General features: G+C 34.6%; 1 protein-coding gene and 1 long non-coding RNA gene across 2 annotated transcripts in view; both read right to left on the reverse strand.

Moving 5' to 3' along the window:
* LOC136806051 (membrane protein FAM174-like) overlaps positions 1 to 27,370 on the reverse strand; it is a 420,508-nt gene that overhangs the window by 301,448 nt on the left and 91,690 nt on the right. The gene's annotated exons all lie outside the window — the stretch shown is intronic.
* Positions 25,994 to 27,332, reverse strand: LOC136806064 (uncharacterized). Its single transcript, XR_010846514.1, has 3 exons — positions 27,257 to 27,332; positions 26,679 to 26,814; positions 25,994 to 26,122 (listed from the first exon to the last, which is right to left on the reverse strand). It is a non-coding gene; the product is annotated as an uncharacterized lncRNA (long non-coding RNA).

The raw sequence follows: 27,370 nt of genomic DNA on the forward strand, positions 1-27,370 counted from the left end.
GCTAATCACAAAAACCCAACAAAATTGGTATGTAGGCATATTTAATATGTTTCATTAGTTCACATCCTTTTTGAAGGTCATGCCAAGTTTTACATGTCTTATTTTTGAATAGCTTTCGATTTCAAGGCCAGCTAGCTTCTCACTCTTGATTGAGTCATGTTTTAGTTTTAGAGGCAAGTTTCTTCTTTTTCTCTCTTCTGTCGATCAGGAAGGGACTTATATCCATTCTCGAAACCTTGGGAACTAATTCTCAATTTCACTTGAGCTAGAATCTGACAATGTGCGACTGTCTATGTGTTACAAAAAATTTGATACAACCTGAAGACTTTAAAAATGGTCGAATTTCGCTGAAATATCGCAGAATTGTTCCTTGGATGAATTCCTAGGGATGTTTTTTTCATTTTTTGAAATTTTGATTATTCGAGCCTGGAGACTAGACTAACTTTAGGTCAGCCTGGAGACCTCAAAAGTGGTGCGTTTGGCTGAAATTTTGCACGCTATTCCTTAGGTGAATATTCTTTTTACAAAAAATTTAGATTTTTGGGGCCTGGGAACTAATCTTTTGGTTTATGCTACTTTTGGTTTGGGCCTACAGCTGTAAATAATTTGACGATTCTGAAGTTGAACCCAGTGCGTTGCGCACCGGCTATTTTGATTATTTGTTGCTGAGGGAAATATCTTCATTTAAGTCCATAGTTTTTTTTCACATTTTCCTTTTGATGTGTTTTTTTTTTCCTTTTGATGCCTTTTTCATAGCCATATTCAATTGTACGGGGTATTGATTTTGACTATAAGACGTCAAAATCTATTAATTTGGAGACATTTCAATCCTTTTTTATTTGCAGAAATTGAAATTATGCCGTGATTCTTTTGGGGGAACTGTTCTTCCTCTACGATTTCTTGAGTTTTACAATGAAATCACATACTTCATTATCGTAGAAATATATCAAAAAGATGTGTATATGGTTAAGATGAGAAATTTCTGCTTTTACGTTAGGAATTCCGGCAGTTTCCGGTCGCATTTTGAAATTTTTGTGTTATCTTCTTCCTGTCATTAAATTGCGAAATTCTAATTTTGCTTCTTGATTAACACTTATTATCAAAGTTGCACCACCCATCAACAATTTACACTTCATGGAAATTTATGCAGATTTTATCAAATAAGAAGGAACCTAAAAATTTATGCTAAATTGTTGACACATATATGTTTAATTAGTCTCTCATCCTTTTTCAAGGCCATGCCAAGTTTTGCCTAACTTATTTTTAAAATACCTCAATTTCAAGCATAGCAAATTTGTTATTCTTGATTAGCTTATTTTTTTTCTTTCTAGAAGATAGATACCTTTGTTTTTCTCTTCTGTCCAGGAGAAAATCACTTAAATACATTCCTAAATTTCGTGGGAATTCATCTTGATTGTTTGACATCACAATAACAGGTGGTGAATTACTATCTCACTTCCTTATATTGTAGAAGGAGGTGTGTTTGAAGTCCATAGACTTCTTTTTACGTGTTTATTTTGATGCCTTTTTTATTGGCATTTTCATTTGTCCGTTGAACTGATTTTTGTTTTCAAACATCAAAATCTATCTTACCAGAAAAAACATTAAACGATCATCTGGTAATCGTTTGAAATATGTGCTTTATTTCATATTTTTACGGTGACCTTTCCACAGATAATTCAATTTCATTTTGACTATAAGAAGTCAAAATCTATTAATTTGGAGACATGGCAATCCTGCTCTATTTGCAGAAATTGAAATTATGCCATGAATTCTTCGGGAAACTGTTCTTCCTCTATGATTTCTTGTGTTCACAATGAAATCAGATACTTTATTATCGTATAATGCATTTACGTTAGGAGTTCAAGCAGTTTCCTGTCGCACAATTTGAATTTTTGTGTGATCTTCTTCTTCTCATTAAATTGCAAAATACTAATTTTGCTCCTCGATTAGACAAATTTGTCAACGTCATCTCTTTATGTTGATCTTTGTTTTCGGAGATCTTTCAGAATATAAAACTTTATTGATTCTGTAATGTTAACTTCTAATGATAATTAAAATTCAAATTTTATTTTAGAAATTGACTTTTTCTCTAGAATGGCTTGAAAGAAATGCAGTTTCAACCCGCCCAGGGGACCCCAGAGGGTCTATAATATATGGAGTTGCGATCCAGGCGGATAACTTAGCAACAGAAACAATATTGGTGATTTGGCAGTTTGTATCTAAAAGAGGAAGATCGTGACATGTGGAACAACCAAAACACTTGTTTCCTATGGAATTATTGGTTGTATTGGGGACGAGAGGATGGTCTTTTCATGCTGATCACCAACACTTATCAAAGTTGCCCCATCCATCAACTAATGTACACTTCATGGATTTTTATGCAGATTTTATCAAATAAGATGGAACCTAAAAATTTATGCTAAATTGTTGACACATATATGTTTAATTAGTCTCACATCCTTTTTCAAGGACATGCCAAGTTTTGGCTAACTTATTTTTAAAATACCTCAATTTCGAGCTTTGTTTTTCTCTTCTGTCCACGAGAAAATCACTTAAATACATTACTAAATTTCGTGGCAATTCATCTTGATTGTTTGACATCACAATAACAGGTGGTTAATTACTATCTCACTTCCTTATATTGTAGAAGGAGGTGTGTTTGAAGTCCATAGACTTCTTTTTACGTGTTTATTTTGATGCCTTTTTTATTGGCATTTTCATTTGTCCGTTGAACTGATTTTGGTTTTCAAACATCAAAATCTATCTTACCAGAAAAATCTTAAACGATCATCTGGTAATCGTTTGAAATATGTGCTTTATTTCATATTTTTACGGTGACCTTTCCACAGATAATTCAAATTCATTTTGACTATAAGAAGTCAAAATCTATTAATTTGGAGACATGGCAATCCTGCTCTATTTGCAGAAATTGAAATTATGCCATGATTTCTTCGGGAAACTGTTCTTCCTCTACGATTTCTTGTGTTTACAATGAAATCAGATACTTTTTTATCGTATAATGCTTTTACGTTAGGAGTTCAAGCAGTTTCCTGTCGCACAATTTGAATTTTTGTGTGATCTTCTTCTTCTCATTAAATTGCAAAATACTAATTTTGCTCCTCGATTAGACAAATTTGTCAACGTCATCTCTTTATGTTGATCTTTGTTTTCGGAGATCTTTCAGAATATAAAACTTTATTGATTCTGTAATGTTAACTTCTAATGATAATTAAAATTCAAATTTTATTTTAGAAATTGACTTTTTCTCTAGAATGGTTTGAAAGAAATGCAGTTTTGACCCGCCCAGGGGACCCCAGAGGGTCTAAATATGGAGTTGCGATCCAGGCGGATAACTGAGCAATAGAAACAACATTGGTGATTTGGCAGTTTGTATCTAAAAGAGGAAGATCGTGACATGTGGAACAACCAAAACACTTGTTTCCTATGGAATTATTGGTTGTATTGGGGACGAGAGGATGGTCTTTTCATGCTGATCACCAACACTTATCAAAGTTGCACCATCCATCAACAAATGTACACTTCATGGATTTTTATGCAGATTTTATCAAATAAGATGGAACCTAAAAATTTATGCTAAATTATTGGTAAATATGTATTTAATTAGTCTCACATCCTTTTTCAAGGCCATGCCAAGTTTTGCCTAACTTATTTTTAAAAACCTCAATTTCAATTCAAGCATAGCAAATTTGTTATTCTTGATTAGCTTATTTTTTTCTTTCTAGAAACTAGATACCTTTGTTTTTCTCTTCTGTCCACGAGAAAATCACTTAAATACATTCCTAAATTTCTTGGGAATTCATTTTGATTGTTTGACATCACAATAACAGGTGGTAAATTACTATCTCACTTCCTTATATTGTAGAAGGAGGTGTGTTTGAAGTCCATAGACCTTTTTACGTGTTTATTTTTGATGCCTTTTTTATTGGCATTTTCATTTGTCCGTTGAACTGATTTTGGTTTTCAAACATCAAAATCTATCTTACCAGAAAAATATTAAACGATCATCTGGTAATCGTTTGAAATATTTGCTTTATTTCATATTTTTACGGTGACCTTTCCACAGATAATTCAAATTCATTTTGACTATCAGAAGTCAAAATCTATTAATTTGGAGACATGGCAATCCTGCTCTATTTGCAGAAATTGAAATTATGCCATGATTTCTTCGGGAAACTGTTCTTCCTCTACGATTTCTTGTGTTTACAATGAAATCACATACTTTATTATCGTATAATGCTTTTACGTTAGGAGTTCAAGCAGTTTCCTGTCGCACAATTTGAATTTTTGTGTGATCTTCTTCTTCTCATTAAATTGCAAAATACTAATTTTGCTCCTCGATTAGACAAATTTGTCAACGTCATCTCTTTATGTTGATCTTTGTTTTCGGAGATCTTTCAGAATATAAAACTTTATTGATTCTGTAATGTTAACTTCTAATGATAATTAAAATTCAAATTTTATTTTAGAAATTGACTTTTTCTCTAGAATGGTTTGAAAGAAATGCAGTTTTGACCCGCCCAGGGGACCCCAGAGGGTCTAAATATGGAGTTGCGATCCAGGCGGATAACTTAGCAATAGAAACAACATTGGTGATTTGGCAGTTTGTATCTAAAAGAGGAAGATCGTGACATGTGGAACAACCAAAACACTTGTTTCCTATGGAATTATTGGTTGTATTGGGGACGAGAGGATGGTCTTTTCATGCTGATCACCAACACTTATCAAAGTTGCACCATCCATCAACAAATGTACACTTCATGGATTTTTATGCAGATTTTATCAAATAAGATGGAACCTAAAAATTTATGCTAAATTATTGGTAAATATGTATTTAATTAGTCTCACATCCTTTTTCAAGGCCATGCCAAGTTTTGCCTAACTTATTTTTAAAATACCTCAATTTCAAGCATAGCAAATTTGTTATTCTTGATTAGCTTATTTTTTTCTTTCTAGAAACTAGATACCTTTGTTTTTCTCTTCTGTCCACGAGAAAATCACTTAAATACATTCCTAAATTTCTTGGGAATTCATTTTGATTGTTTGACATCACAATATCAGGTGGTAAATTACTATCTCACTTCCTTATATTGTAGAAGGAGGTGTGTTTGAAGTCCATAGACTTCTTTTTACGTGTTTATTTTTGATGCCTTTTTTATTGGCATTTTCATTTGTCCGTTGAACTGATTTTGGTTTTCAAACATCAAAATCTATCTTACCAGAAAAATATTAAACGATCATCTGGTAATCGTTTGAAATATTTGCTTTATTTCATATTTTTACGGTGACCTTTCCACAGATAATTCAAATTCATTTTGACTATCAGAAGTCAAAATCTATTAATTTGGAGACATGGCAATCCTGCTCTATTTGCAGAAATTGAAATTATGCCATGATTTCTTCGGGAAACTGTTCTTCCTCTACGATTTCTTGTGTTTACAATGAAATCACATACTTTATCGTAGAATCGTATAATGCTTTTACGTTAGGAGTTCAAGCAGTTTCCTGTCGCACAATTTGAATTTTTGTGTGATCTTCTTCTTCTCCTTTAATTGCAAAATACTAATTTTGCTCCTCGATTAGACAAATTTGTCAACGTCATCTCTTTATGTTGATCTTTGTTTTCGGAGATCTTTCAGAATATAAAACTTTATTGATTCTGTAATGTTAACTTCTAATGATAATTAAAATTCAAATTTTATTTTAGAAATTGACTTTTTCTCTAGAATGGTTTGAAAGAAATGCAGTTTTGACCCGCCCAGGGGACCCCAGAGGGTCTAAATATGGAGTTGCGATCCAGGCGGATAACTTAGCAATAGAAACAACATTGGTGATTTGGCAGTTTGTATCTAAAAGAGGAAGATCGTGACATGTGGAACAACCAAAACACTTGTTTCCTATGGAATTATTGGTTGTATTGGGGACGAGAGGATGGTCTTTTCATGCTGGTCACCAACACTTATCAAAGTTGCACCATCCATCAACAAATGTACACTTCATGGAATTTTATGCAGATTTTATCAAATAAGATGGAACCTAAAAATTTATGCTAAATTATTGGTAAATATGTATTTAATTAGTCTCACATCCTTTTTCAAGGCCATGCAAAGTTTTGCCTAACTCATTTTTAAAATACCTCAATTTCAAGCTAGCAAATTTGTTATTCCTTGATTAGCTATATTTTTTTTCTTTCAAAACTAGATTACCTTTGTTTTTCTCTTCTGTCCACGAGAAAATCACTTAAATACATTCCTAAATTTCTTGGGAATTCATTTTGATTGTTTGACATCACAATAACAGGTGGTGAATTACTATCTCAACCATAGACTTCTTTTTACGTGTTTATTGATGCCTTTTTTATTGGCATTTTTATTCGTCCGTGAAACTGATTTTGTTTTCAATCCTCAAAATCTATCTTACCAGAAAAATATGACCGATCATCTGGTAATCGTTGAAATATTGATTATTTCATAATCTTACGGTGACCTTTCACAGATAATTCAAATTCATTTTTGACTATAAGAAGTCAAAATCTATTAATTTGGAGACATGGCAATCCTGCTCTATTTGCAGAAATTGAAATTATGCCATGATTTCTTCGGGAAACTGTTCTTCCTCTACGATTTCTTGTGTTTACAATGAAATCAGATAATTTATTATCGTAGAATTATATAATGCTTTTACGTTAGGAGTTCAAGCAGTTTCCTGTCGCACAATTTTAATTTTTGTGTGATCTTCTTCTTCTCATTAAATTGCAAAATACTAATTTTGCTCCTCGATTAGACAAATTTGTCAACATCATCTCTTTATGTTGATCTTTGTTTTCGGAGATCTTTCAGAATATAAAACTTTATTGATTCTGTAATGTTAACTTCTAATGATAATTAAAATTCAAATTTTATTTTAGAAATTGACTTTTTCTCTAGAATGATTGAAAGAAATGCAGTTCCAACCCGCCCAGGGGACCCCAGAGGGTCTAAATATGGAGTTGTGATCCAGGGGGATAACTTAGCAACAGAAACAACATTGGTGATTTGGCAGTTTGTATCTAAAAGAGGAAGATTGTGACATGTGGAACAACCAAAACACTTGTTTCCTATGGAATTATTGGTTGTATTGGGGACGAGAGGATGGTCTCTTCATGCTGATCACCAACACTTATCAAAGTTGCACCATCCATCAACAAATTTACACTCCATGGATTTTTATGCAGATTTTATCAAATAAGATGGAACCTAAAAATTTATACTAAATTGTTGGTAAATATGTATTTAATTAGTCTCACATCCTTTTTCAAGGCCATGCCAAGTTTTGCCTAACTTATTTTTAAAATACCTCAATTTCAAGCATAGCAAATTTGTTATTCTTGATTAGCTTATTTTTTTCTTTCTAGAAGCTAGATACCTTTGTTTTTCTCTTCTGTCCACGAGAAAATCACTTAAATACATTCCTAAATTTCTTAGGAATTCATTTTGATTGTTTGACATCACAATATCAGGTGTTGAATTACTATCTCACTTCCTTATATTGTAGAAGGAGGTGTGTTTGAAGTCCATAGACTTCTTTTTACGTGTTTATTTTGATGCCTTTTTTTTGACATTTTCATTCGTCCGTTGAACTGATTTTGGTTTTCAAACATCAAAATCTATCTTACCAGAAAAATATTAAACGATCATCTGGTAATCGTTTGAAATATTTGCTTTATTTCATATTTTACGGTGACCTTTCCACAGATAATTCAAATTCATTTTGACTATAAGAAGTCAAAATCTATTAATTTGGAGACATGGCAATCCTGCTCTATTTGCAGAAATTGAAATTATGCCATGATTTCTTCGGGAAACTGTTCTTCCTCTACGATTTCTTGTGTTTACAATGAAATCAGATAATTTATTATCGTAGAATTATATAATGCTTTTACGTTAGGAGTTCAAGCAGTTTCCTGTCGCACAATTTGAATTTTTGTGTGATCTTCTTCTTCTCATTAAATTGCAAAATACTAATTTTGCTCCTCGATTAGACAAATTTGTCAACGTCATCTCTTTATGTTGATCTTTGTTTTCGGAGATCTTTCAGAATATAAAACTTTATTGATTCTGTAATGTTAACTTCTAATGATAATTAAAATTAAAATTATATTTTAGAAATTGACTTTTTCTCTAGAATGGTTTGAAAGAAATGCAGTTTTGACCCGCCCAGGGGACCCCAGAGGGTCTAAATATGGAGTGTTGATCCAGGGGGATAACTTAGCAACAGAAACAACATTGGTGATTTGGCAGTTTGTATCTAAAAGAGGAAGATTGTGACATGTGGAACAACCAAAACACTTGTTTCCTATGGAATTATTGGTTGTATTGGGGACGAGAGGATGGTCTTTTCATGCTGATCACCAACACTTATCAAAGTTGCACAATCCATCAACAAATTTACACTTCGTGGATTTTTATGCAGCATCACAATCTATCTTACGAGAAAAATCTTAAACGATAATCTGGTAATTGTTTGAAAATTTTGTGTTTTTACTATCAGGATCGAAAACCATTCAGTTCAACAACCATCTATTTGAACTGCAAACCATTCAATTTAAGCCGGTCAGTTTTCCATCTATTGAGACTGCAAACTGTTCAGTTCAAAACCGTTCAGTTTTCACTCTATTTGGACTGCAAACCATCCAGTTCAAAACGGTCAGTTTTCATCTAATTGGACTGCAAACCACTCAGTTCAAACCATTCAGTTTTCATCTAATTGGACTGCAAACCATCCAGTTCAAACCATTCAGTGTTCATCTAATTGGACTGCAAACCACTCAGTTCAAACCATTCAGTTTTCATCTAATTGGACTGCAAACCATCCAGTTCAAAACTGTTCAGTTTTCCTTCTGTTCGGACTGTGAACCATCTAGTTCAAACCGGTCATTTTCCATCTATTTTTACTGCAAACCATCTAGTTCAATCCAGTCAGTTTTTCATCTGTTTGGACTTCAAACCATCTAGTTCAAACCGGTCAGTTTTTCATCTGTTGAGACTGCAAACTGTTCAGTTCAAAACCGTTCAGTTTTCACTCTATTTGGACTGCAAACCATTCAGTTCAAAGCGGTCAGGTTCTTTCTGTTTGGACTGCAAACCATCTAGTTCAAACTGGTCAGGTTTTCATCTATTTGGACTGCAAACCATCCAGTTCAAACCTGTTCATTTGTCCGTCTATTTTGACTGCAATCCCCTCAGTTCAAAAACCAGTCACTTTTCCATCCTTCTGGACTGCCAACATCCAGTTCAAACCGGTCAGTTCTCCATCTATTTGAACTGCAAACCCCTCAGTTCAATAACTAGTCAATTTTCCATCCTTCTGGACTGCAAACCATCCAGTTCAAAACCGGTCAGTTCTCCATCTATTTGGATTGAAAACCATCCAGCTCAAAAACCGGTCACTTTTCCATCCTTCTGGACTGCAAACCTTTCAGTTCAAGCCGGTCAGTTTTCTATCTGTTCGGACTGAAAACCAAACAGTTCGAACTGGTCCGTTTTCCAACTATCTGACTGCACATTTTGTATATTCCAAGTATGTCAACACTATTGTTTGTAATCGATTCCAATTGATCTCGGCATTTTCCATAAGACGGGTCTATAGCCAGACCGTGTCAAAGGCTGCTTTGAAATGCATAATTGGAATCTTAGTGGGATTGTTTTTCTTTTAGAGCAAAGAATTTAACTCTAAGAGAAATTTAAAACAGAGATGAACAAAGAGAAAGTGAGTTAAAGTTATGGTACGTTAAATATGAAAGGATTGAGTATAGTTTTCAGGATTTTGATGTTTTCCCCATCACCTTCACCTCAAAGACAAATCAATAACGAAAATAAAGAAAGAAGATGTCTTTCACCAAGAACATGTTTTATGTACCCTTTGATTTTGAAAGAGATCATGCAGGATCTGGTCTAGATATCACCAACTTCATCTCAATGATCAAGATAAGAATCAAGAAATGAAACCAAAACATTTCCTACACTTTGTTGACTGTTGTAGTAATGGAAGAGGTATGTATTTTCATTTGTTTCTCTGATAGGTATTAATTAAACTTTTTGATCGAACTTGCTAAGAATTTCTTCATGTTCAATTCATAGAAAAGTCTAGACTTTAAAAGTGTTAGTTTCCAAAGCTTTTACATTGAAGCTTTTTATATGATTTTTTGGGATATTTGAATTTGCTGTTCAATGACATTGAGGCGAACAATAATCAGGGTAGTATAATGACTAGACTTTGTTTTATCTTTGCCGAAGACTTTTTGAAATGCATTTATGAATTTTGTAGAGCGTTCTGCACGTTGAAAGTCGAGTTCGAAACAACAATGGAGCTACCTTTCCACGTTTGACGTCACAATCAATGATGAATGGAATTTACAGAGAGTTCAACGGAAACAAAGGTATGATTATTTTGGCTAATCAACTGTGGGATTAGATTTTTTGTCAACTACAATCGGCGCCGAAAAAATTGGCATAAAAGGGGAATTACCTTAAAACTTTAAAACTGCAAGTGATTTTAAGTGCTTTAATGTACGGTTAGAAAGTAGAGTTTTAACCCTGAGTCTCAACACTATTTATAGAAGCTTAGAATCTCACACATCTCAGGGTCTAAAAGCTCAAGAATGTTCCAATACGGCTGAAAACATAGCATAGAAGCCACTTAACCACTCCACTGGAACAAAGTGGAAGTACTGAAATTACAATTCTCGCCCGAGCTTTAAATTCTAGAAAACGTTAAAATACCCAAAATTGCCAATATATTTCGGCGCTAATTGTAGCAAAGAAAATGGTTTGTAGAGTATACACAAAGATCACCGAACTCGATTTTAGATAGAAGATAATGTATTCATTTTTAGCTGTATTATTTTCGATTATTGATTGTTTCGGCGATTTCACCATCAACCAAATTGTAGTTTGACCTTCTACCAAATGGTGAAGTTTAATCGTGTATGAAATCTATTCAATATTATAAATCACAATTTTCAGGATTTGGTTTTTGTGGCTTGATGAACATTCAATGTGGAAAAGTGAAAGCAATTGGTCAATGGACCAATAAGTAAGACCATATTTATTTTGGAAGACACTTTATTGAACTTTGATTGATATTATTTGCTTATTGGACCTACCTAGAGATCCTATAAATTAACCTGTGTTCGTTCGTTTGTCTATTCGTTCGTTCGTCTGTTACCAAATTTTCTCGGGATTGAATCATAGGAATTTTGTGATTTTTCTGAACAAAACCAGGCTTCTTCATAATCTCTCTTTTTTGTTTCGAGCGTAACACTCTTACTCTTTGGGATTTAGAGAGTTTCAAACCTATGCATTAAGCCAATCATCTGTGTTTTAAACATTCTTTTATTTGACCCAATGCTGAAGTTAAATCTTAAATGAAATCTATATAAATGACAATTTTCAGGATTTGGTTTTTGTGGCTTGATGAACATTCAACGTGGAAAAGGAAACAGTTGGTCAAGGCTCTACACTTAAGAAAGCTTCTTGGATGGGTAAGACTTCATTCATCATTATTTTTTATTAAAACTAGGCTACGTCATATTTCCCTTTGTTTCGAACGTAAAACTCTTACATACTCTTCAAAACTAAGGTCTAAAAAACTAGGAGCTGTGTATTGTGTAGACTAGAAAAAAAACTAAAACGCTGAAAAATATCACCATAACCAGGCTTAAGAAACAACATCGAACAAAATGGATAAACTTAATACCTAGTAAAATGTTCTCATTCCATGCAAAGAGTAATAGTAGTTGCAAAACTTTTTAATCAAACCCATGTAACTTACTCTTAGATTTGACAGACGCGATGAATGGTATACAAAGCAATTTTTGGATGACCTGACGTTAAGAACCTAAAGTAAGAACTTATTGTTATCTATTTTAAGCCGAAAATTTGACCCAATCTATCATATAGTTGTCAGTCGCACCTTTGAAACAGAAGCTTTCATCTCCTCAGTGGGAAAAAGTTCCACCGGGGCTTTGATGTAGTTGTGTATGTTTCAATTCCGATACATGGTAATAAAAAATGCCTATCAGATATTGTTTAAGGTTTTTCATTCCTGTTGATTCATATAATTTGACATCTTTTTATAAGAAACTCAATTTTAGCTTCCGTCCTGCTTTTGCTTAACTTTCTAGCTCTATGTTTGAAAAATGTGGTGCGATCACCCCTGATATTATACCATATTTATGCTTATTGGGTTAAGAGCTGTCGTTTGCCTTGGTTAGATCTAAAAAAATGCTATTACGAGATGATAAAAAAATTTGGCTAATTTCAGAGCTCAAGCCTAATTTGGCTAGTTGCTTATAAGAAAAAGAAGTGTGTTCTTTCCTGTCTTTTTCCCTTTTCAATAGAAAAGAAAACACAATGTATCGGACCATTTTGGACACATTTAGCATTCAAACTCGTCTACCATTTTTTCTGTGATGATACCAAAAATAATTTTAGTGTCTTTATTCAGCTTTACTAAAACGGTATAATTGTTGTCTTATACTAGGTTTCCATCGATTATGCTGACTGCATGGTTTGCACAGCAAACGGATTCAAATTAACTTCTATCAGCAACAGACCAGTCATAAAAGATCTATTAATTGCACCACTTGAGAACTCACCTTTCTGTGCGAAAAGGTAAGGCAATACTTACATGATTTCACTTTTTATCCGTGATATTCGAGATGTAATGTTTTATACAGAAGCACATATCGGATGTTTGCAACTACTTTTGAACTCGAAAAGTAAAACTAGTTAAGGCTCGTTTCCATTCACCTAGCGGGCAGTGCGCTGCGACCAGAATTCTAAATATAAAAGTGGTCGCAACGCACTAGCGACCAGTGATTGATTTCCATTCATCTTGAGATTTAAAAGAAGTGCTCGAAATATTCAAAAGACTTCATCACAATCTGTATACATTTTTAATTTTTTTACATGTTTACTCTCTTCTGATTGGCTAAAACTATTTGATTACTGAATGAGCTCGCACGCGCGCTTTTGGAAGTTGAAATTTTTCAGCTACCAAAATTGCACAAAATTGCACAGCAGAGCTCGAAAGAGCTCTAACTTTGTGTACAAACATTTTCTGACGTCATTGAGCTATTTAAGGAAATTTTGGTCGCAGCGCACTGCCCGCTAGGTGAATGGAAACCCAGCTTAACAACGTCTGGGCTAGTTTTGAGTGTTTCCGTATAAAACATTACGTCATGAATATAATAACTGTTGAGTAACGAGACTTAATGAGACTGACGTTATAAATGGAAATCTCTCGATTAAATCAAAAATGAAATAATTCATCAAAAGCATATTTTCTGTGTGTCAAAAGTTTAATCCCGATTTAACGAGCATTCATACTAATCGTTGTCTAGCGAGGGATTTTCATTTTAGTTTAGATAAAAGAAGGTAAAATAATTGTCAACAAAATCCATATCTTTACTCTGAAAATTTTATCGGTACACTCATGAGGATTCGTGATATGCACCGTTGCAATCAGTGGCGTGGTGGGAAAATTTCTCTGGGGTGACCAAGGCAAATATGGCGCCCTTTTTAAGGATTTTTTGTTTTTGGCGCCCCTCTCTATACGCTCATTATGAACACAAAAAAGGGAGTGTGTGAGCGAAGCGAGCCATAAAATTTTGAGCTTTTGAGGTGATGAGGGGCACCATTTTTTCTTTTTTATTTGTCAATCTTTCGATATGGGCGCCTGAAAAATCCTTCTTGGCGCCCCTTATTTTTGGGCGCCCCTTCTCAAAAGGGCTCCGCTGGGGGGCCTGGCCTCCCTGGCCCCCTTGCCACCACGCCACTGGTTGCAATGTCTTCTACGGACTCAACAACTAATTGGTCGCAAGTGACGTATTGATCGATTTTACGTCCCAACCAATCAGCTGTCAAGTCTGTGATGTAATGTCAAAAGACATTACAACGGCGCATATCATCAAATGTTATTGTTAATAAATCTTGGTTATGATGAAGTATTTCTCTCATTTTCAGGTCGCTTGATCTTGACATCAACAAAGACAACATATAAATTATGAATTTGGATTATGTCACGCAAAGCTCATCACGAATCGAATGAACAGGCAAGCGAAATACATCAGATATGAGGCACATGTACTTCAATTCTAGTTTCACTGGTTTTTGCCAATGAACATACGAACGATATTAACTAAATGGATTGGAAAGAAACCTCACACTAAATTAATCAAAAGATACTTATTATACGAACTTATGTCTGGAACTCATCCACTGAGTAAGATTGGACTTTCTGTTATGTTGTTTTGGCGACTTTGATTTTTTTTCAAAGTATGTAGTTCTTTCATCAAATTAAGTTCAAAAAATGGATCAGAGTATCTTTGTTTTTTCTTACAAACTAGCACGTTTTTTTTATAAGAACACCCAAAAAATTTGAAGGGTGTTCTTGATTTAAATTTTAAGCTTACAAATATTTTTAACTTGTTTTTTTTCACCATCTTATTTTTTTTGCGCAAGCTTTCTAAGAAATTTGGGTGTTAAAAAGCCTTAAAATGTTCTTACTTAATCTTAAAAAACTTTTCTCATAAAGCATGGGAAAGAGGGACAACTTTGATTTTTTGATTTTTTAAATCTTTATTTTTGCTTTACCTCTGTACTCTATATTTACTGTTGAAATGTTTGTGGTAGATTTCAGAGCATCAACTATAAACCCAAATTCTTGTCGAAATAGCATTTATTTGCTTCACGAGAATTGAATGTTGCTTGGTTTTGTGTGTGGGAAAGTGAGGCAAGGCGATAAATGTTGCTTGGATTTGTGTTGGAAAGTGAGGCAAGGTGATAAATGTTGCTTGGCTTTGTGTGTGGGAAAGTGAGGCAAGGTGATAAATGTTGCTTGGCTTTGTGTGTGGGAAAGTGAGGCAAGGCGATAAATGTTGCTTGGTTTTGTGTGTGGGAAAGTGAGGCAAGGCGATAAATGTTGTTTGGATTTGTGTTGGAAAGTGAGGCAAGGTGATAGCGTCGCGGTTCGGTAAGAGTGTTAAGAAATGGTCTGAGTTGTGGTGCGAGCGTCTTGTGTGCTGGGAAGGATAAAGAGAGCTTGAGTGTTGCAGTGAGGTAAGTGTCTGTGATTAAGTTGCTTTCAAAACCAGGTAACATTCAACTCGAAGCGAAGCAAATTGATGTTTTACTCTTTTTTCACAATCTAATGATGCTCTTATCTACCACATCCTAATTTTGAATGAAAAACCCTTTTATTTTTCTTCTTTTATTTTCCTAGAAGTCGTTGGAATTGAGGTTCAATCTCAACTTTTTCCTTATTAGAGGTTGGCGTTTAGTGTATTCTTCTTGGGAAAAATGTTTTGGACACCGTTGCGTATGTTATACTAAGTGTTTTTCAAACATAATATTTTTAAATCCTTTTTTTGTATTTATAGCTCAAATCTTAATTTTTGTATATATATTTTTTTTCTCTGAATTAATAAATTCTCTCGGTGCAATACAAATTGTAAATTTGTCCCTTCCTTACCGAAATCCATCTTTTTACAAAAAGGATGTTTTATGGAAATAAATTAACAGACTCTAATAGCCAAAAAACTCTTTCCAACCAACTGTTACTCCTTCTCTCGAACATGAATAGTGTTGGTAGTGGAAAATTTGCAAATAATCTGACTATTCTAAACAGCCTTGTCGTTAAGGTTTTCAATAATTGTACCGATTCCTTTCACGAACCCGACTGTCTTATTTGACCCTTACGTGACTTAAAGACTCTGAGTGGTCAAAGTGAATTGTTATATTTTATTTTCTCGTTTTAGATGTATACAAGAAAAGCTTGTTAACAAGCAAACTAAATATTACAATTTGGTCGATCACAATGGACAAGCACCTACGTCCAAATCGTTTTGATGCTGAAAATAATGGAAACACTGGTACAGAACATTTGAAAACTTTATAAATTCTATAACTTTTCCAGACGGAACAACTGATCAAGCACGTCAAGAACAAAAACTCAGTACTCTTATCAAATACGTTTTACCATCACTGTATAAATTTATTGCTGAAGTAGAAAACTACACCAGAGCGATAGAAATTCTTCGTCAACTTTACGTTAAGCCGGTCAATGTTATGTATAACCGTCATTACTGTTCTTATCACCCATCGCCAAAATGATGCAGAAACAGTCGACTAGAACCTTCAAGAAGACTCAGTAAGAACTGTAACTTTGCTGCTGTAACAGCAGAAAATTACCGTCAAGAATAAGTCAGACACGCTTTCATAAATGGCTTACGTTCTAATGTTTTTCGGCAGCGTTTACTGGAAAGTCCTATAGTAACCTTTCAACAAGCCTTCCACGAGCACGTTAGAGCTCGCACAAAAACATTCTGATAATTTTCAATTTTTACCAAACATTGTTGCTGCTGTCGCTGGCAGCTCAATGGATATTCAACCTGGTGCTACAATTGCTGGAACTGGAAAAGGGAGCACTTCAGGAAGTGAGAAACAAAAGTGCTATTTCTGTGGTAATGACCTTTATCCTCGCAGCAAATGCCCTGCAAAAGAAAGTACGTGCAATATGTGTTCGAAAATTGGACATGATTGGGAGAGAGTCTGTTGTTCAACCAAGACTAGTGCCAACCTAGGAGCCGCATCATTGCCATTTTTTTAAAACCCATCACTTTGTGCTACTCAACAACAAAAAGCCTCAAATAGTATTGATTCAACCATGACCATTACCTATGTCAATAATCGATCTTTGAATACGCTTGTTGATTCAGAAAGCGATCTAACTTTTATCATCGAAAAAGTGGCAAAGAAGTTGAAAATTTTTATACTTCCAGCACCTGCAAAAACCGATACACTTGCAGACCGTTCTCAGTCATGCCCAGTCATTGGTTATCATTACTTTAATCGTAGAAATTTTAGCGAGACTAATTTTAGCGTATAATAGCGAGTTAGAAAAATCTTGATTTTTTTGGATTTATTTTAGCGAATCATGATTTCAAAAAATTTAGCGTGGATAAATTTTAGCGAATACTCGTAGTACATTAGTGACTGACATAGTAGACAATATAGCCAAAAATTTTGCGCGGATAAATTTTAGCGATATGTCAATTTGGCGTGGTTTAGCGAGATTTATTTTAGCGAAAATAGGGAAAACTCGCTAAAACGCTAAAATTAGTCTCGCTAAAATTTCTACGATTAAAGTAGTTATTGGCGTTTTTGTTAATGGGACACTTTACACCAGACAAGTTGTTTGAGTACTGAAAAACTTGTTCGTTGAAATGGTTATCGGTAAAGACTTTATGAAAAAGCACAAATCAGTCACTCTTCAGGTTCCTTCCAAAGACACTGTCAGTTGTAATCTCACAGCTATGAACATTGAACCACCAACTCTCTCTTCGCCAACGCCAACATGCCAGCTAACGCTAAGCCAATTGCATGCAAGTCCAGAAAGTATACAATGCATGACAAAATTACATTGCTCAAGAAACCAAATGTTTTCTATAGGAAGGTATCATAGAACCAAGTACTTCACCTTGGAGAGCCCAAAAAGTGGATAAAATCAAAATAACAAACCTGAAATCAAGATCGAAAGGGAAAGAAAAATGGACAATGACGGATACATCTTTTCATCCAAACGCCGAGGTCAAGATATCCTTATCAGAGGCGTGTACTGAAACGGAGACGGAGGAGAAGTCGAGAGGAGAATGTTCGGAACGGAAATGAAAGTGACATTTCCTATCGATCGAGTAATGATTCTGATTAATTGTTTGGTCAGTTTCTTCTTTCTCAGATACGTATGGTTTTTCAGGCTCAAAATCGTAAGGTTTGAAATAAGTCAGGGAGGCTACATTCGCTGTCGCTTGATTCCCCATTTCATTCATTGAAATCATGGTTATTCGAAGACTTACTCGATTCACTTTCATTTTCAGATGATGCGCAAGGGCTTGAATAGCTTGAAGGATATTCTAGCTCTTAGGTTAGAAAAACATTTTCAAAAACTTTTTGATTTTTCCATTTTTCAAAAAAAGTGGAAGGGTCTCGTTGGAGCGTCAAAGTAAGTTAGAAAGAGGTTGAGTTCCCTTGAAACTAAGCACTTTTATAAATAAAAAGAGGGTAATAGAACATTTTAATAACGTATTTTTAAAGTTCATAACGTCATTTTTGTAATTAGATTTTTAATTACTCTTGACAGAAAAATCTTCAGAGCCATTTAAAATTCTTCAGTTTTACCACATCCCTGTCTCATTGTGACCGGCCTGGAGAAAACCTTTTAGCCAATATTTGAATGAAATGTAAATATTTAAATAAGAATTGAAAATTAGTGGGTTTACCAACTGACGGTATGTGCGGCAAAAAATTGCTTTTAGAATCGCACTATTACAGTGCAGAAAAAAATCAGTGAAATTCATACCCTTACAGTTCCTAGACTTGCTGAAATTTCCACCCATACAGTGCATTTATCAAAAGTCCACCCTTACAGTGCATTTCTGATATTCTGAAAAATGTACCCTTAACCGCCGCACATACCCGTCGGTCAATTTGCCTGGCTGCCCCCCCCTCTCCGGGAGAATGACAATACCGGAGAGTAACATCTTATAAGTGCCTATATTTCGGAACATCAAACATAGAACGACTTAAAAACTCAAAAATTTATTGGTATTTCCTAAAATAACTCGAGAAAATCAATATAATAACAAACCATCATTTCAGGGGGCCTCTGAGCTGTGATCAAACACGGAAATATTACAGTTTTGAATTTAACTTTTAATTAACTCTTGTCATCAAATGTTTCGAACCATCGGCAGAAGCTTTCTTTCCGCATTGTGATCTGAGAACGGAATTACAAATTGTACTTTGTTTCAAACTGATTTTTTTCCTATTTTCCGCTTGGTCTACAGTATCACATTTACTTTTGTCCTTGCAAAGAAGGAATATTTCATTTTCCTTCCGCTTTCGTTATTTGTTTTCCATTTTATTCTGCTCTTTCTCTTTAACCTTGGAATTGCTTTCTTTTACTCGCTGTAGAATGTTTTTTGCGGTGCATTGACCCATGAACGAATATTATCCTTTGGTTTTCTGACTTTTAGGTTTTATTTTATCGTACGAAAACACGGCAGGAGCTTCATGGGATAAAGTGACGTGCTTTCCAGTTGTTTTCATGGTCTCTTCAGCTTGCTCAAATTTGTATTTATAGTATGCGGTATCTCGAGAGGGGAATTTATAGCTGATGATGAAGTGGAGGATGGCCCAGGTATTTAGAGATGTTGATGGTGGGTTTAGGATTGCCTCATCTCGTTTAAGGGCTCTGGTCGTAGTGAAAAATCAATTTAAGAATTTTAAGATAAAACCTTATGTTTTCGCTTCTTTGATATGTTTAACAACAAACTGCTTTTGAAAAATTAATTTAAGTAATTAATTCATGAGTAATTAAGGAATAAGTGTGGCATGGACCTTAATAAAACGTCAAAACAACGCTATTCGTATACTTTTCACAAAGCCTAATCTGCTAAGGGGAAATCATTTTATTGTTTCAAACTTTTTTAAGTTAATGACAAATAATTTCTTTATTTAGATTTTTGGAAAATTTTTCTATTTGGCTACATCCCATGTTATAGCTGTTTTTGTATGGAAATTTAGTGGAGAAAATTGCCAAAAATGAGTTTTTTTGGAGATTTTAAAGGAAAGATACTTCCACAAAAATTTTCCGGAATTGTATTTTTAGATACTAAATAGATACTTCACCTGAACCAAAAAAAATTCCAAAATGTTTGACTTTTACCGAGATTAGGGCTTTGAAAGGTGAAATACTCTTCTTCGAAAAACTCTTCGTTTTCTTCTTCATTTAATTTTCAATCAGGTGGAAGAATATCCTGATTTCCTCATCCTCACTAAAGAAGACGTGAACTTCTCATCAAAGCAAAACCCGTGACCATCAGTAATGAGTACAATAAACGTTTTTTTATAAGAACATCCAAAATTTTTGAAACATTCGGATGTTCTTAACTTTTTGACTTTTAAGCCTAACAATTTTCTTAACAATTTCTTATTTTTGTTAACCAATTTTTGAGCATTTTTGCCCATTTTTCTAAGAAACATAGGGTTTTAGAGTCGACAAAGCACAACCGTCCCCGTGTATATATAGGCTTTATTTACGTTATTTTTTGGACACCAGAGATATTTTCTGGTGCTATCAGTAAGCATCAAAAAGCTGATAATACGCAGGGAACGAGGTTGGGCAAAGCCTTAAAATGTTCTTAACTTGTTCTTAACGTTTCGATCATTGAAGCTTTATTTTCTAATATACCTTGTCAGCCCTTTTTACGTCGACCCTAATTTAACGCCGGCCCCTTTTACGCCGGCCCTTATTACGCCACAGTCTAATTTTTGGCTTACGCCAATTAGGGCCGTTAATAACGCCAAAATTTGTAAAAATGGCTAATTATGTTCCAAATTAGTAATAATAATGTTTAAAATTTACATTGAAATGTCATGTCTTCGGTAGTAAATGATGTCACGAGTACATCCTTTACTAAATGTAAATAGCATATTTATTCTATAGTTAACTTCTATCAATAAAAGTTATCCAATCATAACGCCGTAACTAGCAACAACGATAGCTGTCTTCTATTCTCTAATTGCGTTACACGAAATTCTTAAAAACAATACGTTCGAGACAAGGCAACGTCGGAGCAACGTTCTTCATCAAACAAAAGAAACCGTGGGAAAAACAAGAAGAAAGAGTGGCGCTCCACCACCTCAAAAACAGTATAAATACAGGAGTCGAAATCAGGAACTCAGTCAAGGGAAGCGAGCGAATAGAGAAGAAATAAAGCGAAAGAAGATAGGCCATCAGCCTCTTTTATTATAATTACGAATTTGAATTTAAAGGAAGAAGAAAGGGAAGGGAAATTAATTAATAGCGAACCCCTTAAATATATCGTGTCAAAGTATTATTTGGAATCATTTGAAAATAAGACTTACGGAATATACTTTAGTAACAACAAAAAGGTGATTGTTACAATGATTAAAAATTCCATTCAAAGTGACTGATTTTCCTGAGGTCTTAGATATGGAGTATACTGGAGGATAATTTTTGTTCTTCGAATCATCCTAAAATCCTTTAAATTTAGAAATAATGATCGGAAATTAACGCCACTTTAGGTAAAGATTACAAAATCTTTGCCCTTTTTTCGCCGGCCCTTTTAACGCCAGCCCTTATTACGCCACTTAGCCAAAAATAACAACAATAAGGGCCGTCGTTTAAAGGGCCGATAAGGTAGTTTGTTCTTATTAAAGAAATGTGTAAGGCATTTCTTAATGTCAGGACATCATCCAGGTTTTCTTACGTGCCTGTGTTTAGCTTCGATTCTATCGTCATGAACAGCGGAGTGGCTTGTATTCTGTTTTGTCTTTTTGAATTGAATTTTAAAACTCGGTTTCATTTTGAATCTCGATACTGAAATAACGACAACTGTGAAAACTTTTTTTTTGAAGAATTACGCATGCACAATACTAAAAACTGAACAATTTCTAAGCCCGCTCAAATCTTACCCAAGACACAGGTGGAACATATTTAAATAAATAAGAATTTGACATTCTGTATTGGTCAGCCAAAGTTGAGCATTCATTTACGCATTTTCAGGGGAAGACGAAAAAAAGTCTTAACCCTATTTCATTATCGATTTCTTCCACGGATTATCGTCCGTTTTCCTTGCGGTATACAAAGTTTATTCATTTTCCTCGAGGAACACAGGGTTCATCTATTTGCTTCAGGAATACAGGATTCATACATTTTTTTAGGAATACGGGTTCATTTAAAAGAAAAGAGAGAATCTAAGCTATCCAACGAGCTATTAACGAGCTTCTAACTCTTTCTCGACCTGGAGATATAACCCTTTAAAGTTTGAATTAGCGGTTTTCTTAAAACAACTTAGAAAAAAAGAACCATGGCACTTAAAGGGCTAAACAGGGAGAAATAAAAATCTCTAAGGCAGCCCTCTGTTTCATTGTTTTTATTTGAGAAATACATGATTCATTCATTTTCTGGGTACATTCATTTTCCTTAGCAAATACAGAGTTCATACATTTTCCTTTAGAGATACATGGTTCATCCGTTTTCCTTGAGAAATATAGGGTTCGTCCGTTTTCCTTTAGGAATACAGGGTTCATCCGTTTTCCTTTAGGAATACAGGGTTCGCCTGTTTTCTTTTAGGAATACAGGGTTCATCTGTTTTCCTTGAGGAATACAGGGCTCGTCCGTTTTTCTTAAGGAATACAGGGTCAATTCGTTTTCCTTGAAAAATACAGGATTCAATCATTTTCCTTAGCAAATACAGAGTTCATCCAGAGAAATGGAAAGGAGTATAATTGTGGTTAGGTACACAGACGAAATTGTCGATCAGTCTTCCGTGTCCAACCATTCTTGTACCTTGCCAACCTAAACATGATGATTATAAAAGAAAAAACATGTAAGATTTGAACACTCAAGCGATTTAATCATCTTGGTAATAGTTTCAAAACGAGGCAGCCGTTGCACTCAAAATAATTTATAAAAAGGTCTATATTTTCGGTCGATTTTTTAAATACTTCAAGTCATCTCAGGAAAAATCTTGATTGAATGAAATTTTCGGTCCATTTTAGCTTAAGTTACGAAAGCTGGTATTTTTCGAACGTTTTAATTTTCGTTTACGTCTAGCGCAAAACGATTCGTCGACTGGCACAAACATATTTTACCGCCCATGAGAGTTTCCTAAGCTTTTTCCGTTCGACTGGCCCCAAATTACGACTTTCGATTAAAGAGGTCCGTGGAGTACAAGCTAAGAACTTCAAAGTTTGACCGACACCCAAGTTCATGATGTGTTTTCGGTTGAAGTATTGATATTGGCCAGTGTGACTGGGTAATTTGCGTGGTCAAAATGGAGGCACTATCGAGAAAAAAGTTTAAAGTTGGAGTTACTGTCTATTTTTCAATTGAAACCTCATGAGGAATAACTTTATTTAGAATGTTTTAAAATCTGGTTTTAATTTATGGAGCGTTCAATAAGTATAGAATATACAGGGGCGTAAGGGATTTGGGTAGGGCATGAAAAAATCTTGAGGGCTTTGGGTCCCGGCTTTGGATAGGGTACGAAAATAATTTGAGCTAAATTTTATTTTAATAAAAATTTTAATTTTGTCAATTCTAAAACTCCATTATTCTTGCAAACCCTGAAATCTGAGAAATTTGAAAATGCCATAAAAATGGCTTAAGTATACCATTTACCTTTAAACTTTGCATGGTGATTTATTTTCATGTATAGATCAGAACTCCTTAAAAAGATTTGCAAAAACAATGTTCTTTCTGGAATTCGAGTTTTTATGATTTTAACAATTAAAAATTTTCTTTTACTAGGCCCCACTTTGATTCATGAACAAAGAAAACCTTCTTCAAAAATCTTATGAAGTTTCCATCTTCTCAAAATAATACCAATGGTTCATGATGGTTCCCCGGGGGGGGGGGTACTAACCTTGTCGACGGACGGGGGTGCTCCGCTGAGGTTCGAAAAATAGACCCTACGTGGGACTCGAAATTTGCGAAAAAAGTGACCCTGAATGAGACTGAAATTCCAAAATGTTCTCAAATTTTCTACTTTTTCCCCAGATTTTCCAAAAATAGGCACATGACAGGTAGATAGAAATATAATTATCTGTTGGAACATTGTCTCTGATCGTATTATCACATTTAATTTTCTTTGATTTTCAAAATAATTGTATCTAGCATCATTATTGATCAAACTTTTGCTTTTTAGTGATGTACTAGCCGTCGCCCGGCGTCGCACCCGCCGAGGAGTAGATAAGCTGAACGCATCATAAGCCCTTTGGATGGTGGGGAGTAACGCCTCAATATCAACATGACATTTATTATAGCAGATTATAGAACGAAAAAATTACCACTTTAAATGGTTGAAAATGGTCATAATAAAAAGCACGCAAACAAATTGAAAAGTGAATTTATAATAATGTATAACGAAAAAAAGCATTCTTACGGGTTTTTTTCAATTTCAAAATGTTGTGTCTTGTTAAAGATGCTAAATTGGTAAGCGCTTGCGATCATTTGATATTCAAATCATACGTTTTTAACATGATAAATGTATCTACACTATTGTACGTACCAAATATTCAATGTTGGTGAAGAGAAACGTATAAGGCGCCAACACAATTATCTTCATTTCGCGTCCTCTTTGGGTCTAAAAAGTGAGACGGTCGATCTAAAAAGTGAGTTGATTGGTCTAAAAAGTGAGTCGGTTGGTCTAATAAGTGAGTCGGTCGGTCTAAAAAGTGAGTCGGTCGGTTTAAAAAGTGAGTCGGTCGGTTTTTCTAAAAAGTGAGTCGGTCGGTCTAAAAAGTGAGTCGGGCGGTCTAAAAAGTGAGTCGGTCGGTCTAAAAAGTGAGTCGGTTGGTCTACAAAGTGAGTCGGTCTGTCTACAAAGTGAGGCGGTCGGTCGTTCTACAAAGTGAGGCGGTCGGTCGTTCTACAAAGTGAGGCGGTCGGTCGTTCTACAAAGTGAGGCGGTCGGTCGGTCTACAAAGTGAGGTGGTCGGTCTGTCTACAAAGTGAGGCGGTCGGTCGGTCTGTCTACAAAGTGAGGCGGTCGGTCGTTCTACAAAGTGAGGCGGTCGATCGGTCTACAAAGTGAGGCGACCGGTCAGTCTACAAAGTGAGGTGGCCGGTCGGTCTACAAAGTGAGGCGGTCGGTTGATCTTAAAAAGCACGTGCAAGAAAATGTCCTTAAATTCACAACCAAAACTATGTATAATAATAATTTCACATAACCTTTTAGATTCGGAACAAAGCGAAAGTGATAATGACAGTGTTATTGATTTTATAAAATTAATGGTATCCAATTTTTGGTAGGGTATGAAATTTATTTGAGAACTTTTGGTAGGGTATGAAAATAAGAAGTCTGTCAAAAAAAATCCCTTCCACTGTATAACCTTAGTTATCCTACCTTATCGTCAGGTCCGAGTTCTTTCAGGATATTCTATTTACACCAGTATGAAAAAGACATAGGAAAGTTTGCGAGAGTATCTTCAATTTGGTTCATTTTCTGGGACTTCTCTGATTCCTAAGCTTTCCCGGTTGAGTTTGCTTCAAACAACGATGTAAAAATAATAGATAACCAACTTGCCTTGATTCTCAAAAAATATCCGTGTTATGGTTGTAAAAATATTAATGACATTTTGCATCGTAAAAAGTGCAATTAAATAAAAACTTGCTTCATTTGCAACCTTCTATTGGACAGAATCGATCACGTGATGTATATTTTTCCAAAATTTGGGTTAGAAAAAGTGTATTTTCCTATAGGCAGCCTCACAGAAGGAATTTTTTTAATTAGATATTATTGTTCTATAAATATTCATCTGTTTATTTTGTATCAGGCAACCTTCATGCACTTTTCATTCGTGAGATATCGCACTTCAAATCACACATATATTTTTCAGATAACATCATTTTATGAGCGTTTAATTATCCAGATGAAGATTAAGTGGTATCAGGCCGATCCGTAGTCAATTTGGTTAAAGATTGGTACCTTTATCTTTTGAAAAAAATTCCAAAATTTGCAGTATATAACAATTCAAATTTTATATCAATTCAGAAGATGTCAAAAAGTGTGTGAAAATCTAGCTAAAAGCATAACACGCACTGCACACAGAGCTATTTAAAGGAGTGCTCATTTCAATAGGAAAACAATGGTTGTTCTCTTGGGAGAAGTGCCTTCTAGAGGTAGTTGGTTATCTATTTTACATCGTTGCTTCAAATCATAAGAAACATGTTATCTTTGCGAAATTCTCAGACCACTTTTAAGATATTCAAAGTTTTTTCAAAAGATATTTTTTAGGGATAAAATCGACATTATTGTTATATGGGTAGACCGCTACCTTTTAGAAAAGCCCGAGAGAAACAAACTTTCTTAACAAAAGAAAGGCTAACTCAGACAGGAAAATTAAAGATTTTAGATCAAATTTATTTCTACAAAAACTATCTTCACTTGTTTGTTGTCCTCTCCGCAATGTCCTTTTAGTCGTAATCAATAGTGAGTTATCCAATGCTGTTGATATCCTCCAATCTAAAGCTATGATTTAGAAGAAAAAATGTTATAAAATATTTATTGATATTGTTCAAAGTTAGCACTTTAAAATTGCTTTTACAGAAAGTGCTTTATGTTGTGCAATCCTATCACAACAAAGATTACTAGCAACATTATTAAAATAAACTTAAAATTTACAAGGTTTAATTAATTTTCATTAATTATTAAACCCGTGTCACAGACCCGCTGGGATCCCAGCCCCACGGGAATATTTGGCAAAAATTTCGTCCCCGGTAGAACAACTACCGGGAATTTCACTCCCACTGAGAAATTGACTATGATTTCATCCCCATCCGAAAATCAATGTTTAAAAACTGCACTCCAAAACCACCCCGAATGGAGTTTTTAACCTTGGAACTTTTTATTCCCACTTGAATTTCGACAGGAAATTTTATTCCCACTGAGGAAAAAAGTACCACCGGGGCTGTGAGACAGGGGTGTATTATTTGCAAATTCGAATGGTTAGCAATGTCCTACACCGGTCCCTTATGCAGCAAATGTAATAAAGGTGAAATATGAATAATAAAATCATAGTGCGTACAATGACATTCCAGGTCATTTGAACACAATTTTGCTGCTTTGCACAAAAAGTAATGTCCCATAAGTCTTTATTAAGCAAATGTAAAATTACGGTAGGAAATCTTTACGACTTTCTCTTTTGCTCGTTCGAATAATCCCTAAAGAAGAAAAATATGAATACAAGTTGAAAGCTCACCTAATCAATATATCTTCTATTTTCAAGACATTTAAGTAACTTAGAAATTCAACTTATCCAAAGATAGAAAAGGGTATATTAAAATTTGAAATAAAATCTGTTTAACCGAGCAATTTTATTAGAACGTGAGGTTTGATTTGAGCCAAAACCATAGAAATAATTAAAAAACAAACTCGGCCTCAGATTTCAGAAATGTCTAAGCAATCAGCATGGAAATGTTGGCATAAATGAATATACCAAACTAAAAAACAACGCTCCAAACTGTACTAATATTCTGTGAAATGCTCTAAGAGCGAATTCTGAAATCCCTGTCTGTTGTGACTTAAAGATTGGCTCAATTTTAGCTAGAAAGGAATGTAAATTTTTCAAGACTTTTTAAAGATTAATATAGAAGTTTCACTTACTGCTTGTTTAAATGTTCCTTAAAACATCAACTGTTTTCTTTCCCCACACTCAAGTCAACAAAAAAATCTATTTAGAAAAATCTCTGATTTCCAAAGCGTGCGCTGCACTTTTGT

Source organism: Clytia hemisphaerica, unplaced genomic scaffold (genome assembly GCF_902728285.1).
Source record: "Clytia hemisphaerica strain Z4C2 unplaced genomic scaffold, Clytia hemisphaerica genome assembly, whole genome shotgun sequence".
NCBI lineage: Eukaryota > Metazoa > Cnidaria > Hydrozoa > Leptothecata > Clytiidae > Clytia > Clytia hemisphaerica.